Here is a 19,139-nt window from a genome sequence, read left to right as displayed (position 1 = left end):
TGCTCCCGAAGACCTGGTCCCTCTCGGTAGGGTAACAAGGGAACGTGTTCAGTGCAGATCAGTGAGTAAGCACAAGCCCGCCTTGTTTCAGTACCTATGCTTAAACCTGTGCTATGGAGATGACAAAATCTTGCTTGCTGAAAGTGAAGATGACTTGAAGCACTTACTGATAAAGATCAAAGACTACAGTGTTTGTTGTGGATTATACCTCAACATGAAGAACACATTCCTCACAACTGGAACAATAAGTGACATCATGATAAATAGAGGAAAGCTTGAAGTTGTCAAGGATTTCATCTTACTTGGATCCACAATCAATACCCATGGAAGCAGCAGTCAAGAAATCAAGCAACCTATTGCATTGGGCACATCTGCTACAAAAGACCTCTTTAAAGTGTTAAAGAGTAAAGAAGTCACTTTGAAGACCAAGGTGTGCCTTACCCAAGCCATGGTACTTTAAATTTTCTATTATATATGTTAGAGCTGGAAAATAAGGAAGACTGAAGAAGAATTGATGCCTTTGAATTATAGTGTTGGTGAAGAATATTGACTTCCAGAAGAATGAAAAAATCTGTCTTTAAAGAAGTACAGCTGGAATCTCCTTAGAAACTAGAATGGCCAGATTTCATCTCATGTACTTTGGTCATTTTATTAGGAGCAACCAGTCCTTGGAGAAGGATATCATGCTTGGTAAAGTGAAGGGTTGAGAAAAAGGAGAAGATCTTCAATGAGACAGATTAAAACAGTTGGTGCAACAATGGGATCAAGTGTAGCAATGGTTGTGAAAATGGTTTCAGATTGGACAGTGTTTCTTTCTGTTGTATATAGAAATGCTATGAGTTGAAACTGACTCAATAGGCACCTAACAAGAAATACTTTATATTTGAATAACATTTTACCCTTTTGAAAATAAACATTTTTTTTTTCATAACTTTAAAAGAAATTTTATTGTGATTTGGGTGAAAGCTTACCGAGTAAATTCGTTTTCCATACAGCAGTTCACATTCACTCTGAAAGCATGTTTGAAAGTCTGTTCTGTGGAGTGTGTGGCTGAGAAGACACAGGACATGAAACACACATGATTAATATTTCCAGTTAGTTGGTTCAATTATTAATTTGTTTATTCGTTTAACAAAGATTTATTAAGCACATGCTATGTAATTCTGCGTGCTCTGAATAATACAAAAATAATCTCTCTGTTTTTAAGCAATGTGTAATCCACAGGTCACAGAGGACATGACAAGATGATTTTCTCTGGACTAACCCACCAGCCACTCCTCAGAAGGAAGGTTGGGCAATCCTACTTCCATAGTGATACTGCCTCAGAAACCCAAGGAGGGGTCGCTATGAATCAGGGCCGACTCGACGGCACATAACAACAACAATAACAAAATTCAGTTTGAATTCCAAGTTCAGTCAACTATTAGTTTTGTAATTTGGGGAACAGTACTTCTCAAAACACTGTTTCCTCATCAGTAAATTGAGGAAAACAACACAACTTTTATAGAGTGCTCTGAGGAGTAGATAAGATGATAGATGAAACACACTTGTTATGGAGCTTGTCATAGAATAAGTCCTGAAACATTAGCTCGTTCTATTTCTATTATGTTGTTGTTATGTTCCATCAAGTCAGACACAACTCATAGCAACCCCTCCTTGGGTTTCTGAGGTGGTATCACTACAGAAGTAGATTGCCCAACCTTCCTTCCAGGGAGTGGCTGGTGGGTTTGAACCGCCAGCCTTTTGGTTAGCAGTCAAATGCCTTAGGCACTACACTACCAGTTATTATTAATATTATTGTTTTTGGTCTTAAGACAGAATAGGTAACAAGAGGAACACATGACCTAGTTTATACCTCAAGGAGGCTTTTGGGATAGTTTTTCAGAGAAGATGAAATGTAAGTTAAGGCTTAATGTATAGGACACTGGAGAGTCACTTAATCAGGTCCTTCACCTGTTAAAATAAAGCCAATGAACCCCGCTTTACTAGATATCGTACAGAAAATGCTCACTTATTCCTCTCCCTCTTCCTCTGGATCTTACTACACTGTAATGGGCATGGCACATATCCGTATAGGTGTGATTTCTCCACGATGTCCACCCTTCTGGCTAGATGCTAAATGTACTTTTCCTCAACTTCCTTTGTAGACATTTAGAATGCAGGATTGAAATGGAAATGTCAAAGTAAAATGGAAATTACATTTCTTACAAAACCAATAGTTGATTTCAAGTTTGAATGCTATTCAAATATTCTAAGGTCTCATACAGATTAATAGCCTAGGGAGGCAAAGATGTATTAATAATAACAGACTGAATGCAGGTGATAACAGGACTTGATAACTATTAATGTGCTGATTACCCAAAACGACATGGCAAAACATCAAACATTCATGATGCAATTTTTCATCAAGACACTGCTCTGGACAGTCACAAGGTCCTTACATATCCTTGGATGACAAGAGATCTGCTGTGTAACTGAACATCCTTGATTCCTCATTCACATCGGCAAATGTTATTTTTGTCTACTGAAAATGATAGAAGGGTACTTCCCACTGGGAGAGGTGAGATGAGTCTAAATGAAACCTATAATTCATATGATTATAGCCACTGAAAATGAAAGAATCTGATTTGCTAGGAAACCTAATAATAGGCAAGACCATAGGGGCAAAATAGCAATCAGAGATTAGTCAAACATTTTCCACATTTATAGAGAAAAATCTGTGTTTCTTATAGTTCTGCTCAGAGCCATGCAGAGAAGCTAATGTTTCCACTCAATCCAGAATGCCCACCGCCCATATTCAGGCACACATTTGCATAGATACAGTTCTCATCTCTAAAGACTGATTGCACTAATGATTCTGACAGTTCCCTTCTATTCTCAGCTTTGTCTTTTATTCATATTTTTTCCCTTAACTTGGTTCGCTGCTACTTTGCTACTTTCTCTCTGTTTCTCTCTTCTTCTTTTTCTTTCTTTCTTTCTTTCTTTTTTTTTTTTTTTTTTGAGTACTCCTATTGGAAGACATTGTACCTCTTTGGGCTGCAGGGACCTCATTTGTAAAACACAGGTGCACAGAATCCCTTCCCAAAGTCACACCCTATAGTTCTCTTCCGTAATTCTCAAGCCAGCATCGGACACTGATTTTAGTCTTCACTGGAAGCCACCTAGTTCCAAAAGGAAAACAAGCAAACAAACAAAAGGACAGAAAATTAATTTTATATCCTAAATATAAATACTTTTTTGAAAACACAGTAGTTTGTACAGGGGCATAGGTAGCTTCTCAAAATAAGAACTGCCAATAGTTTATATAATATGAGACAGTGGCCCCTGTTTTTGGAGAACCAATTTAAATAACAACAATATAGTATTTTCATTGCTAATGACTTGTAAAAATAATAATAAGCAAAATTCCACAAGCTCTGAGTTTTGGGGTTGCTTGGAAAAGATCACAGAAATTTAGTTGAACATTTATTATGGCTATTGTTACAGGTCCTTATTTACTGTTTGATATTGTTTTATTCCCTCTCTTTTTACATTAGATTCTTTTGTTTGTTTTGTTTTGTTTGTTTTGTTCCTTCTTTCTTCTAATTTCTATTACAGTTCTAATGGCCATCTCCCAAGTAAATTCTCTTTCTCATTCTTCAAAATTTTTCTTAAATGGAATCTTCCCAAGCATATTGTCTTTGTTATAAGACTACAAGAAAGCTTTTATGTTTGTTCTTTTTTCCTGTGATTTAAAAAAAAAAAAAAAAAAAAAACAACAACAAAAAACTGCAACCATTGCTTTTCCCAGGCAAGGATTATCCTGATATCTTCAATCATTAGCCTGTGCAGGACAGATAGGTTTCCTTAAAAGCAATTAGGGCATTTTTAAGCTATAAAAGTTGTTTAACATGCACTATTAGGGAACACTTTATTGAGCTCCTGGTATGTCAGCCCATCATCTCTAGTTGAACGGTATTGCATTTGTTATCACATGTATCATTAAAACATTTTATTGAGGTATGCATTGTCATCTTCATTTTATAGGAGAACAATGAGATAATGGTTTTTGAGTACTGTGTTATCTTCATTTTATAGGAGAACAATGAGATAATGGTTTTTAAGTACTGTGCCCAGGGTGAAGTTAGTTAGAAATGTACACCTTAAACTCAGGTGCAAGGGACCCCAAAACACTTCCTCTGTCCATTACCACCATTGAACTTAACATGTCCAAGCATATAAATGCATCAATTAGGGAAAGGTTTCTTGGATTCGAAATCAAAACATTTAGAGGGACTGAAAAAGTGGACTTTTTGCAGTCAAAAAACTACCTCTGGCCATTCTTTCTAATGAGGAGAAGGGCTAAATATTCTATAGAAAGATTAACTTCCAATCAACTAAGTAAAGCATCAGAAAGAAGGATGACAAGTGACGTCCTGAGGGTGAGTTTGATCTGGTGGCAAGGCTTGGCGCCTGTTTCTTCACAAGACCAACATGTGTACTTAACTTGAGGCCTGTGCACTATTACTGATTAGTAAACATTCCCCTCTCCTTTTCCCTTCTAGCAGGATTACTTCACTAATCCAATTGATCTCAACCTTGAAAAAAACTCTCCCTGCCTCCAGATTCTGACATGATCATTCACTCTCTGCTAGGGAACAACCAAAACTTGTTTCTTCCACCAGCTACACTAATGTTGTAAAATTTTACTTTCTTTAATTTGTAACACACACACACACACACACTCTCACACGTATATTTAAGTATTTGTTTTGTTGTTGAAAACATATTTTAATGTTTAATTATTTGCTTTTTAAAAATGCTACCCAACAACAACAACAACAGTCCCCAGAAACAAGGGAAATAATTGCTAGACTTGAACACATGGGCCCAAAGGTACCACATAAAACATATCCAGAAACCCATGGAATTTATCTAGGAGTGTGATGAAAGGATGCTAGAGGAGGTAGTGTGAAACCCTTAAGAAGGTACTAAGCAGATTATTTCTTGGGAAGCCAATATGGAGGATTGGATTGACATTTCTTTTGTTGCTTCAAGATTATGTCGTAGAACAATCCAAAGTACCCAAATCACTTGTCCTTCAACTGAGCTGCTTGCCATATTCACCCTCAAGGCACAGGACGAGTATTTTGTCTGAGGGTCACAGAGCATGACGCAATTACTGACCTATATTTTCACACCGCATGTTTCAAACAGGGGTGGGTTCATGATGATCTCAAGCTGATTCCAATATGGCTTCTCATCCAAAGCAGTTAATGGTTTCCCTGCCTACATTGGAGAAAGAATATAAAAGTATGTTTGTGTCATTGTGAATGATCACAGTTCTGTGGTCATGTACATGAAGTAGACCCTGAATCAATGTATGTTTGTGTGAATAGCATGTAGAGTTGGAAGGAGCCCTTAATCAATATTTCGATAGTGTTAATGTGTGTTTAGTGTAGATTCTTTAACTTTTCCCCCGAGACTCACTTCATGATCATAGAAAACTGTGAGAAAAGAGCCATCATAAATATCTGAATCTTAACTCAGGGAATTTATCAAATTCTCCAAATCTTCCTTTCCACCTTTGCTGCCTGCTCCTCCCCGTCTTCGGTAGGTACCACTTGCCTTCAGTCTCTTCCTGTCATGGCTTCACCTTCTGGTTCCCTTCCTCCACCTCATCCTCATTTGGTCAACTGGGTACTCAGATCCAAGTTATTACAGACCAGGAACCCCCAGTGGCTAACTGATGGGAGAAGAACATTTATAAGCACATCTTATTGACTAGCCTTGGTACATATTGGCCCTGGATGATGATACAATGCAATTATAAATTTCCCAGGAGAGGGCTAGATCAGAACTATGCTCAGAGCCTTGTATCTATGCAGTTAATGAATAAACTCTATTTTGCATTGGATAGTGAGCACATAAAGCTCAAGGGTGATTTCAACTCTAGCTGAATAAAAAGAGAGAGTAGCTCAGCTGCTAGTTCAGAATAGAGGGTACAGCCAATGTAAAAGTACAGGATCATGAGACATCTGTGTAATCTTCTTTTCAGGAGGATAACATTTTTATTTATTTATTTATTTATAAACAAAAGAGAAAAAACTTCCAAGTTGTTCTTACAGAAAGAGAATACTTTACAAAATGTAAGGGAAATAATTTTGATAGAGTCAAACTGTCAATCAGACAAAGAACAAGTTCTACAAGTGGTATAAGAAGTACTTGGAATTTTAAAAATTTGATCTTAGAAGGAAAAAAAAAATAGTCAAGAGACTATGTGTGTGTTAATACCCTCGAAACAACATTACTTTATAGATGAAGAAACTGAAACTTAGAGAAGTTAAGCAATTTACCTCAGTTCTTGAACAGTTAGGAAGAAAAGGCTAGGGTACTACTTTAAAGTTACAATCAGAATCTGAGAGCAGGTCTGTAAATTCCAAATGCCAGTGAACTTCCCAGTGTGTCATGGCTCCCTAAGACAGTTCTGATGGGTAGTCTTTCAGAACATTTCCAGACAGTTAAGGAATTTTATGGAAAAATAGGATAGTGCACCTTGGCTATGTAGGTCACATCCAAAAATAAGCAAAATTCATGATCAATGACTCAACTATAAGCCCTCTTCAGCCCTCCCCCCAGTACTGATGTACTTCATAGAGAAGGAAAGTCCAAAGGGCAAAATATGCTTAAAATCCTCTGAACAGATTGACTTACCTCAAATGCTTAACTTATTTCACCAAAATTGAAATGTAGCCAGATTTGCTTTTCCTTGGTATTAAATGTTCTTAATTGGTATCATTTCACATTTTACATTTTGAAGGTATTAAAATTAATAATAATAGTAACAACAGTGATGAGGAAGATGCTTTGACTCTCTCTGCATGGGGGTAGAGAGAAAGGTGTAAGATGACCTGAAAATGATTTGAAATCACTGGATTTGAGATTCTAAAGCAGTCTCCAACAGACTCCAGGAACAGATGGTAATAATGAAATCAAGTTTCTGAACTGGTTGCATGTAATTTCAGATCAGAAATCATTGCTGTTCTGTGGGCAATAGGAAAGACATTTTGTAAGTTTTGCATAGTAGATATAAAAGTCAGTGCAGCAGAATTCTATTTCATTGTTCCACCTCACCATCATTGATGGGTGATCTGAATAAAACAAATTCATATTGCTCTTACCAAAGAAACGGTCTGGTCTTAGTTCAATGATACAAACAAATGACCACATAATAGTTCCAAATACTTAAAAAAAACAAATAATGTATATCTTTATTTAAGATGTTCTAAAGGGGGCACATAGTGGCTAAGGCACTTGACTGCTAACCAGAAGGCTGGCGGTTCAAACCCACCAGCCACTCCTCGGAAGGAAGGTTGGGCAATCCTACTTCCATAGTGATACTGCCTCGGAAACCCAAGGAGGGGTCGCTATGAGTCAGGGCTGACTCGACGGCACATAACAACAACAACAACAAAGGGGGCACCAAAGAGAATTTACACCACATAGCACAAAGCCAACAGTTCTGGAAATCCTCTCTGCAGTACTGTCCCAAAGTTCCATGCACCATGAAGCAGCTGCCTTCGGTGTCAGAACTCCACTAAGTAGACTCTGCAGCCCCGCACACCAGGCTGCACTTCATGCTTCCAACATAAGGGCAGCACTGAGCAACTATGGATAAGCCATAATGATCTTCCTTGTTGAAATGCTTTTCAAAGGTCATGACTGTATACTTATTACAGTACCTTTAAGTGAAAGTAGATTACCAGACCTTGCAATATTTCTTTCTTTCTTCTTGTGACTCTATCCTTTCTTTCCTACACCCTGACATCTCAGACCATTAAGTTGGTCTCTTGACACTTTTTTTTTTTCTTAATGACCATGAACTCTAACACTGCAAGACAGGCATCTTGTGTTTTTAATGATATCCTCAGCTGGAAGAAAGTCATTTAATGACATGTGTGGAAACCATACTTTCAATCACATGGACATTCTGAGCAATGAAAATTGAAGGTTGTATCTAAGAGTGTGAACAAGAGACACACAGATTTTCAGGTATGTATGCAAAACTGCAGCCATTTTGCTTTGAGACTCAGGGTGGTTACACAAAAATGGTCTCATGCATATAGTTCATTGGCTATTTTCCTAGCTAGACATCAAATAGCATGTGATACTTTCCTTTTTTTTTTTTTTTTAAACTTTACCCAATAATAACTAGAGATTTCAGGAAAAAGTGTTAAAAATATTTATGAAGTTATTAATAGAAAATGTCATAACTATTGCTGATTTTATTCCTATGATGGTGGTAGACACACAGCACTACTGAAAACTTCACAGTTGTTCACATTCTCTTGCCCTTCATTTTCCTCTCCAATCTTTTTTCTTCTTTTTCACAGTGGGTACAGACACAGCTTTCTGCTTCTGAGTTAATAGAGGAAAAAAAGTTATAAATATACAGACTGTTTAGCTAAAAAAGACTATTCATAGCCAAGATCCCAACCTGCTCAAATCACAGAAGAAAGAACTCAAGTTGAGGAAAATGAATAGATTATCCATGGTCAAACAATAAGACAGGGACCTTGTCTTATTCCCTCACTCTAATAACACAGGTGTTCCTGGTGCAAATGGTCTAATACTGTAGGTTCTAACCAAAAGGTTAGAGGCTTGAGTCCATCTAGAGGATGCCTTGGAAGAAAGGCCTACTATTTCTGAAAGAAAAAAAAAAAAAAGCCATTGAAAAACAGAAAGAGCTCAGTTCTGCTGTGAGGCACCTGAGGTCACCAGGAGCGTAGTCACCTAGGTGGGAACTGGCTACATAACACGGATACCTAGCTCATGCTCAGTATATAAGACATGATAAGTCAATGATAATTGGGTGAATAAATTGATGAATGAATTTGTTAATAGCATAGCTGGTACCAGTACTCAGAATCCCCATTTCCTTGTACTCTTTCTTCCTCTCACTCACTGTAACAGTTTCATTTGGACTGTGGTCCTCCTTCAGTTCTCCCTGGCAATGGAAGGAGTGGTCATAAGCATGAGCTGAATGACAACGGAGTAATTAAGCAGCTAACAGTGGCCTAAGTGATGGAATCTAAGGAAAAAGGACAGGAAAGTTGCCTTCAGTGTGAATGACCGGAAACTACTTGAGATTCACAGACTTGCTATACTAGAAACTGGGGTGAAGAGTTTCAAAGATGGTGGAGCAGTGAGACAAGAGATGATAGCCATGTCTACTTCAGCTCTAGGCCCAGAGCAAAAGGTCAGCTTCAGATGAGTCGTGAACATGTATGTGGGCTTCACTTAGGGTTCAGAGGGATGTGTCTAAAGTATCACCTTTGAAATTGGGGGCTCAGTGAAATACAAAATATCAGATTATCTAAAATTGTTTGCATTTATTATTTTATGTTGTGGGTATTTTCATTACACAGGCAAAATATATTCAATTTCTATAAATTTAGTACACTTGGTATACATGAACATGTTAAAAAGAACCACAGAAATGCTCCCATCTAGATAAAAACACTGTTAACATTTTCATGTATATACATCCACATTTTTCCTATGCCTATATGTATGTATGTGTGTTTATTTTTCTAAAATAAGGTTTTTAAAATGATAACATATTAAATGCTCTATTTCCCTTTCTTATTTCTTATATTCTCCCCTTTCCCTACTTTCACTGGTATGTGAAATTGTTTTGATCAGGAGTCAATGGAATGAGAATATTAAGGTATCAGTCATTCTTATTAAGACAAAATGATATAGATATTCTATACCAAGCCAGTTCTTTACTACCTATCTATATTTATATATGTATATATACTTACATATATATATAATATATTTTTATATATACTTAAATAAATAAATATATATATATATACACATATTTATATATGTATACTATGTGTAACTATGCATCTGTGTTACTGCTCTAGATATTTTTATTTAAAATTTAAATGTTTCTAATGAGACAGATAAGGAGCTCTGGTGATGCAGTGTTTTAAAGCATTCAGGTGCTAATAAAAAAGGTAACTCACTCGAGCCCACCAGCCACTCCTTGAGAGAAAGATGAGGAAGTCTGCCACCATAAAGAGACATAGCCTTGGAAACTCTGTGAGGAAATTTTACTGTGTTCCGTAGGGCTGCCACAAGGCAGATTTGACACAATGGCAGTGGGTTTGGGTTTTGGGAATAAGGTGGATATTAACTTTTTTTGGAGGGGTACATTTCACAGATTAAAAAAAGGGAAGATTGGGATTAAGAGTGGAGAATTTAGTATCAAATATATTTTTCCTGAATAATCCACAACCAACCAACCAACCAAACTGCCATCGAGTTGGATCCAACTAATAGTAATCCCTCCTTGGGTTTCCGAGGCAGTTTGACTATAGAGTAAATAATTTAGAGTTTAATATAGTAGAATTTTTGTGATGAAGTAAGGCTTCTTGTTCTGAAATTACCCAACAACCTGAACGCAAAGCATCTTTCAAATAAGGAAATAAATTCATTAGTAAGTGGTATCACATCCAAATAAGGATCCACTGAGGCTTGGGTAACAACTGGATCAGTGTTTCTTTTTCCTTGAAACCAAGCACAGGAAAAAAGTTAACACCTACTGTATTTAAAAGAAGGCGCTGTGGTAGTGTAGTGGTTAAGGCATTTGGCTGCTAACCAAAAGGCTGGTGGTTTGAACCCACCAGCCACTCCTCAGGAGAAACATGAAGCAGTCTATTTCTGTAAAAGTTTACAACCTTGGAAACCCTATGGGGCAGTTCTACTCTGCCCCATAAGTTTGCTATGAGTTAGAATTGACTAGCTGGAAGTGGTTTTTTTTTTTTTTTCCTTTTTTTCCCGGTATTTAAGAGACAGCATTAGATACTCTAGCATGAGACTTTCCAATATGGTAGCCTCTAACCACAAGAGACTAAGTTGAAATTATTGAAAATTAAAACCTTAATTCCTCAGTTGCACTAGTCATATTTCAGGTGTTCAATAGCCATACGTATCTAACCAGCATATCAAGGAGCCATTATAGCTGCTCAATCAAAAGCCCAGAAGATCGTGGATCCCCATTTTTCACAGAGAAGTACTTTTCAAAACTGAAGCTAGAATTTCTCTATCAGAGGCAAGGAGCTCCGGTGGCATAGTTGTTAAGACATTTGACTGCTAACCAGAAGGCTGGAGGTTCAAACCCACCAGCCACTCTTCAGAAGGAAGACTGGGCAATCTAGCTCTGTACAGGTACCACCACAGAAACCCAAGGAGGGGTCGCTATGAGTTGGATTCTATTGGACTGCACTGAATTAGGTCAGAGGTCAAACACTGAAGAGTCAGCAACAGTATAACTTTGTAAGGGACCACTGAAATTTAGTATGGCCTGGACTTAAGGACTTTGAGTGGGTGTTTCTCAGATGGCATTATTGTTTCTGTGTTTGATATGATTTTTAATCTAACGTCTGTACATCTCTCTTCAAATATATGTGCACTTACTCAGAGGAAACTGCATAAAGATTCCTTTTCTTGCCCTTGGATAAAGACACATCTGCTTGATCACATATCTCACCTTTGATTCATAACAACAAGTTTACTCTGCACAGACTTAGCAATGGAGTCCATGCAAGGGCTCTAGCTTTGTGGAATCTGGCCGGTCACCTTTTGAGTTTCCTCCTCTTTCAAAAAGGAGAAGTTGAAAGTGATTCTCAATAACTCCTCTGTGCCCTCTCGATATTAAAATCACTTAAAATTAAAACCACAACTATGTGTGCCTTGCCTTGTTCTAGGCCAAGTAAATAAAAAATCTGGGCAGTGGGGATTTATGCATTTTATTTTAAAGTTCCTCAGGGAGTGTCAGTATACCACATTCTGAGGGCTCAGAAATATATGGTACTAGATTACTTTAAAGGAGTTCTGGTAGTGTAGTGCCTAAGGCGCTTGACTGCTAACCAGAAGGCTAGGGGTTCAAACCCACCAGCCACTCCTCAGAAGGAAGGTTGGGCAATCTACTTCTGTAGTGATACCACCTTGGAAACCCAAGGAGGGGTCACTATGCGTTCCGACTCCATGGCATGTAACAACAACAACAACAACAGATGACTTTAAAGACTCCATCCAAAAGTTCTGGCATAGTCAGGGTTGTCAGATTTTGCAAATAAAAGCACAGAACACTCATTTACATTTGTTAAATTTAAATTTCAGATAAACAGCTTTCTTTTTGTACAAGTGTGTTTCAAATAATATATAGAACATTCTTATACTAAAAGAAAAAAAAAACTATTTATTGTTTATAATTTAAATTTAACTATGTTCTGTGTTATATCTGGCGAACTCAGTAATAGTTAATCATTCAGCAAGAATATACTGAGTATCTCAAAGGGATGCAGGGACTGTTGTAGGGTCTAAGAATACAGAAGGAAACAAGGCACATGTAGCTTTGGACTCAATGAACTTACGTTATAATAGAGATGATAAATGCTAAGAGTAATTACAAAATTCATTGATTAATCAATTACCATTGTAATAAGTACCAAGCAAGAGAGGTCAGGAGATTGGTACCATAGTTAAGGGACTGCTCATTTAATGAGAGAGTCTCTAATCTCAAGCTTGTTATTTACCTTTCTTCCTTTCTGGGGTTGTATTTATTGTTACACTGGGTATGGCTCTTTCAAACAAGATCAACAAAATCTTATCTGTAAAAACATTTAAAATATTGCATCCCCAGTGTATATCTTTTCATTTATCTTTCAGTTATATAAATGTGTTATTTTAATAGTATAGTGACTAAGGCACTTGACTATTAACCAGAAGGCTGGCGGTTCAAAACCACCAGCCACTCCTTGAAATGAAGGTTGGGCAATCTACTTCCGTAGTGATACCACCTCAGAAACCCAAGGAGGGGTCGCTATAAGTCGGGTCTGACTAGATGGCACATAACAACAACACAACATCCTTATTATAAAATATATGCATATTTTAAATGTAAATGCAAGATGAAAAGATGAAGGTTTTTTTCCCTAATTAAATTTTTTAAATCACAAACCCTAGTTTTAGTTCATTAAAATATTTTACTTAATATTTTTTAATAAGTACAATACATTTTAATATGAATGATGTATTTTTTGTTATTGTTCAATATTTTGTTATATAGAAATTTTAAGATCTCTTTCTAAGATCAACATGTTTTACGTTTTCTCTTAAAACTAATATTATTAATACAAATGGGAAGAAATACAGAGTTTGCTGGGCTTGCTAACTGTCAAAAACCCAAATGCTTAGAGAAACACCAAAAATTAACAACAGAATATATTTATTATGAGTAGATATGATTTGGGCAGTGTCAACCCAAGATGCTCAGAAGAGGGGACAGTGAAATTGAATATGCATAGGTCATTATTATTTTAATTTATCAGAAGATAACATCAAAGAATGAGCAGGGTCTCAGGGCCCATCAGTTACAGACACAGAATCACCAAGGACATGCCATACATTCTAAAACACAGCCTTCAGTTAGACCCTGGAGTTCTTGCTTCTTGAAGTTGGCTGAACATAGATAATTTTCCAAAACAACCCAATGCCTAAAGCACAATGCTGTCTTCTAAGCTGCTTACTAAGCCATTGTTTGACCTGAAAGTGATTCCAGGGAACAGATGAAGACCTGGATGGTCACCCCAGTTCTATGTACCCAGAAACCTGGATTCCAGGAAAATCAAAATAATGTTGTCATAATAAGTTCTCCATTTTAATTCCCACTCACCAATTACGCATTCTTTCCAATATCCAGTTAGTAAGTGACCTCCTTGTCTATTGTTAGCAATTAATCCTTGTAAACTCGTAAGAAAGGATTTTTTAAGCAATTGACTTCAAATCCATTCATCTGTTTTGAATGTTTTTAAATAGGTTAAAGAAGTACTCTTCTTTCTCTTTTAATGAATAAAGAAGTGAAAGTATTTTATCAGTGACATGGATCAATTTTAGCAACAGAATTAGAAAATAATGAAAACATATCTAAGAATCCATACTAAAAATGCTCTCTCCAAAGAACGCTTTTTGACGCAATAATATTTTATAATTTAATAAATGTTTTAAATGTAATTTTCTTAAATATTTGTTAGTTTAACTAATATTCTTTCTGTACACTAGCTTTGAAGACTTCACACTGAGAGACTTTTACTTTACCATTTTCATGTAACCTGTTTCTGCTTCTAATGTGAATATTTTCTTCAACTACCATGCCTTTGTAGGATTACTTTTAAGCCACTAAATATTATGTGAGGGATAGTAAATCTATTTTCTAATTGTACTCACATAAATGCATTAAGTTGCAGGAAGCAGAAAATAAAGGAAGATGTTAAGTTGCTTTTATGGCATAGCGCCTAAGGCATTTGACTATTAACCAGAAAGCTGGCGGTTCAAACCCACCAGTCGCTCCTCGGAAGGAAGATTGCACAATCTGTTTCCATAGTGATACTGCCTCGGAAACCCAAAGAGGGGGCACTATGACTCAGATCTGACTCCCCAGCAGTGAGGTTTTTTTTTTTTTTTTTTCTTTTAACTAAGTCTTTGGTCTTTTGAAATCACCTATTCTATCAGGGCACCTCTTATTATATATGTTAAATAATCACAACCACAATAACCACTGGAAGGAAGACTGGGCAACCTAATTCCATGGAGATACTGCCTCAGGAACCCAAAGAGGGGTCACTATGAGTTGGAACTGACTCCATGGCAGTGGGTTTGGTTTGGTTTGGTTTGGTTACAATAACCACACCAGCAACCACAAAAAGCAACAGAAAATTAACTCTTTTATTTTTAGGTAAAAATAAATACAAATAAATTAGCTTTAAGCTTTCCTTTACCCTAAAGAATTCTCTTGTACCACCTAGGTTGAGGACCACTGCTAGAGAGAGAAAATTGGGGCCTTTCTTCCTATGCATAACTCAAGTGATCATTTGTGGCATAACATGGTGCATGACATCTGCACCACAATAAGATTCACTTATCTGGCTTTCAATGCAAGATGGTTGACTAGGCAACTACATCTTCCAGACTTTCTACAACAAAGACTTGAGTAACCAAATGAAATGGATATAGATAATAATCCTGGAACTGGAAGCTTCAAAGGAAAGGACACAAAAGTACATCACACCAGTTAGAGGAAGAAACAGAACTGAAAGAGCAAACAAGGAGGCATATAAAATGGTCAACTACTCATGCACAGAACAGCCATTTTTAATGATTATAAACAGTGTTCTGATTGGAGCAAGAACCAGATGACTGGCTCTGCTCATCCAGGACTATGCTGCATCTACATTGGTGATCCGTGACCAAAAAGGCGTGATCTTCTGCCTTATCCTGAACAACCTCCTGGTGACCTCCCACCCCCATCCACCCAGTGGCCAGTCAAGCCACCACTCACTGCCAGTGCTATTCCACTTTTCTTTTCCTCACTGACCCTCTTTTTAATTTTCTTTCCTTTATTTCCTTCCTCTTCCCTCTACCCACCCCCCGCTTAATTTATTGGATCTTCTGGAGTGAGAACCCCTCCCGCAGTCAGCAGTGCCCACTTCTGCCTCTCCCCTGTTGGTAGTGCATCCTCCCACAGAGCAAGCACTGTGTTCCCGCCTCAGCCATGTTTGACGGGGAGCACTTTCTTCAGGAACTGTGCTCCTCTTTTTCCTTTCCTGTTAGTTCTTCCTTCATCTCTCTATTTTGTTCTTTATTGGTACAATGACAAATATATAGACTGATGGAACAGCATTGGGAACCTAGAAATTAGTAAATGCATCCACCTGTGGACAGCTGACCAAGGGGATACTGCATGGTTTGAAGTGAGGAAAGGTGTGCATCAGGGTTGTATTCTGTCACCATATTTATTCAGTCTATATGCTGAGCAGCTAATCTAAGAAGCTAGATTGTATAAAGAAGAATGTGGCATCGCTATGAGGAGAAGACTCATTAATAACCTGTGATATACAAACAACACAACTTTACTTGCTGGAAGTGAAAATGACTTGAAGCACTTACTGATGAAAATTAAAGACTACAGTCTGAAGTATGGATTACAACTCAACATAAAGAAAACGAAAATCCTCACAACTGGACCGATAGGCAGCATCATGATAAATGGAAAAAAAGATTGAATTTGTCAAAGATTTCATATTACTTGGTCCCACAATCAACACCAATGGAAACAGCAGTCAAGAAATCAGATGATGTGTTGCACTTGGCAAATTTGCTACAAAAGACCTCTTTAACGTACTGAAGAGCAAAGATGTCTCTTTGAAGATTAAGGTGCGCCTAACCCAAGCCATGGTATTTTCAATCGGTTCATATGCATGGGAAAGCTGGACAATGAATAAAGAAGACCAAAGAAGAGTTGATGGTTTGAGTTGTGGTGTTGATGAAGACTACTGAGAGTACCACGGACTGCTGAAAGAACTAACAAATCTGTCCTGGAAGAACTGCAGTCAGTATCCTCCTTGGAAGCAAGAATGGCCAAACTTTGTCTGACCTACCTTGGTCATGTTCTCAGAAGAGACCATTCCCTGGAGAAGGACATTGTGCTTGGTAAAGTGGAGGGTCAACAAAAAAGGGAAACGCCCTCAACGAGATGGATTGACACCATGGCTGAAATGACAGGCTTAGGTATAGCAAAATTGTGAGGCTGGCACAAGACTTGGCTGTGTTTCCTTCTGTTGTACCTGGGGTTGCTATGAGTTAGAGCCAACTTGATGGCACCTAACAACAACAACAACCTATTATTTCTCTGTGCTTTACAAAGAACACCAGTATCAAGATTGGAGGATGGCTCATTAACAACCCGTGATATGCAGATGACACAACCTTGTTTGCTGAAAGTGAAGAGGGTTTGAGGTACTTACTGAAGGATTTATAAAAATGGCCTGGGATGTGGTGTCTGACCTCTTCTAACTTCACAAGTGGGATAAGGAAAATCAAGGTCACAGACCTTGGCTGATTTCCATCAGGTCAGACATACCTGGACATGGACAGTTGATCTTTGACAAAGGACCAAAACCTATTAAACTTTGAGAAGAGACATTCTCTTTAACAAATGATGCTGGTAAAACTTTATAACTACTTGCAGAAAAATGAAATGGGATCCATATCTCTCAAAGTATTGAAAAATTAACTCACGATGGATCAAAGACCTAAGTGTAAAAACTATAGATATAATCAAAGAAATAATAGAAGCAAACATAGGATCTATAATACATGGCATATATATACTATCAAACATAGTTAAAAATGCCAAACAGCAGAAGACAAACAAGATGACTGAGACTTGCTAAAAATTAAACATTTCTGCACATCAAAAAACTTCAGTAAAAGAGTAAACAGAACCTACAGACTGGGAAAATTTTTGGCAATGACATATCAGACTAGGGACTAATCTCTAAAATGTATAGAAAACTACTACACTTCAACCACAAAAAAGATAAACAATAGAATTAAAAAATGAGCAGAGGACATAAACAGACACTTCACCACAGAAGACTCTAAGGCAGCCAACAAACACATGAAGAAATATTTGGGTTCATTAGCAAATAGAGATACATAAATGAAAATAAGATATCATCACCCCCTATCTTTAATAGCAAAGTTCAGAAAAACAGAAAACGAATGCTGGCAAAGGTGTGGAGGGACTGGAGCCCTCATACACTGCTGGTGGGAATGTAAAATGGTGCAATTACTGTAGAAAATGGTATACTGCTTCCTTTAAAAAATAAAAATAGATGTACCATATGAGCCAGCAACCCCACTACCAGTATATATCCTAGAGAAATCAGAGCTGTGACATGAACAGATATATGCACACTCATGTTCATCACAATCATATTCACAAAAGCAGAAAGATAGAAACAAGGTAAGTGCCCATTAACTGATGAATGAATAAACATACTATGGTATGTACACACAAGGAATGCTACACAATGTTAAACAAGAGTGATGAAACTGCAAATCACCTCATAACATGCATGAACTTAAATAATATTATGCTGAATGAAATGAGTTAATCACAAAAGGACAAATATGAGAAGAGTACTGCAAAAACTCAAGAAAAGTTTATACACAGGAAGAAGTGTTCTTTGAAGGTTACCAGAGGTGAGGGAAAAGGAGAGTAAACACATATTAGCATTAAACATACATAACTAGAGTGTAGACACATTTAACTTTGGTGCAGGGAAAGGCAATAAATATACAGTTGGGGAGGTCAGCACACAATGATCAAGATAAAGGAAGACTGGGAGGAGCATAAGAGTTAAAGGCAACAGAAGTAAATAGTGTTACATATACAATTCTGCAGTAATGGTAGTAATGATAATCTATGAGTGGATACATAGATAGGCATGCAAGCTGATCAGATATGGGAAGGTGAATGGGACTTCACTAATGAGTATATATATATAGGTTTGACAGTGGGTGTTTCTACATATGTATTTATATGTGTTGCAAATATACCCATTAATATGGTAGACCATACAGGGGGCAAAATTATGCAAACATCTTAGTCATAACCAAATGCCTTGAGGGAATGAGTTTCTGGGCCTGCTGAGCCCTCAAGATCATAATCTCAGGGAACATCAAGGTCAGTTGACATAACATAGTCCTCAAAGAAAATGTTCTACGTCCTACTTTGTTGAATAGCAACTGGGCTCCTAAAAGCTTATTAGTGGCCATCTAAGGTGCAACTATAGGTGTCTCCCCATTTGGAGTAAAGAAGAGGGAAGAAAATCAAGGGTGCAAGGAAACAATTAGTCTAATTGTCTAATTAGTCTCAAGGACCATGTAAACCCCAGCCTCCATAGCCCTGAGACCAGAAGAACTAGATGATTTGCAGCTATCTCTGATAATTGCCTTAAAAGGGATCACAAGAAAAGTTTCTGGGTAGGGGACTTCTGGTAAGATGGCAGAAGAGGGGTGCAGCCATCCCCCACTCCCACCCACCTTCCGGGCCTGCAGGAACTCCATCCCAGTCTGTGTGCTCAGGCAAAGCCTGGGTGCCCTGCCCTACCATGCCCGGAATTTTTCTTTCTTTCTTTCTTTTTTTTTCTCTTTCTTTTTTCTGGGTTTCAGTTTGCTTGTTTTTTCTGTTTTAAAACTACCATTATTAATAATACATTTGTCCTTTTTACTATTAT

This window comes from Orycteropus afer, unplaced genomic scaffold (assembly GCF_000298275.1).
Source record: "Orycteropus afer afer isolate SDZICR_OR568_19922 unplaced genomic scaffold, OryAfe1.0 scaffold00082, whole genome shotgun sequence".
NCBI classification, from domain to species: domain Eukaryota; kingdom Metazoa; phylum Chordata; class Mammalia; order Tubulidentata; family Orycteropodidae; genus Orycteropus; species Orycteropus afer.
Note: the sequence above shows the minus strand (reverse complement) of the source record.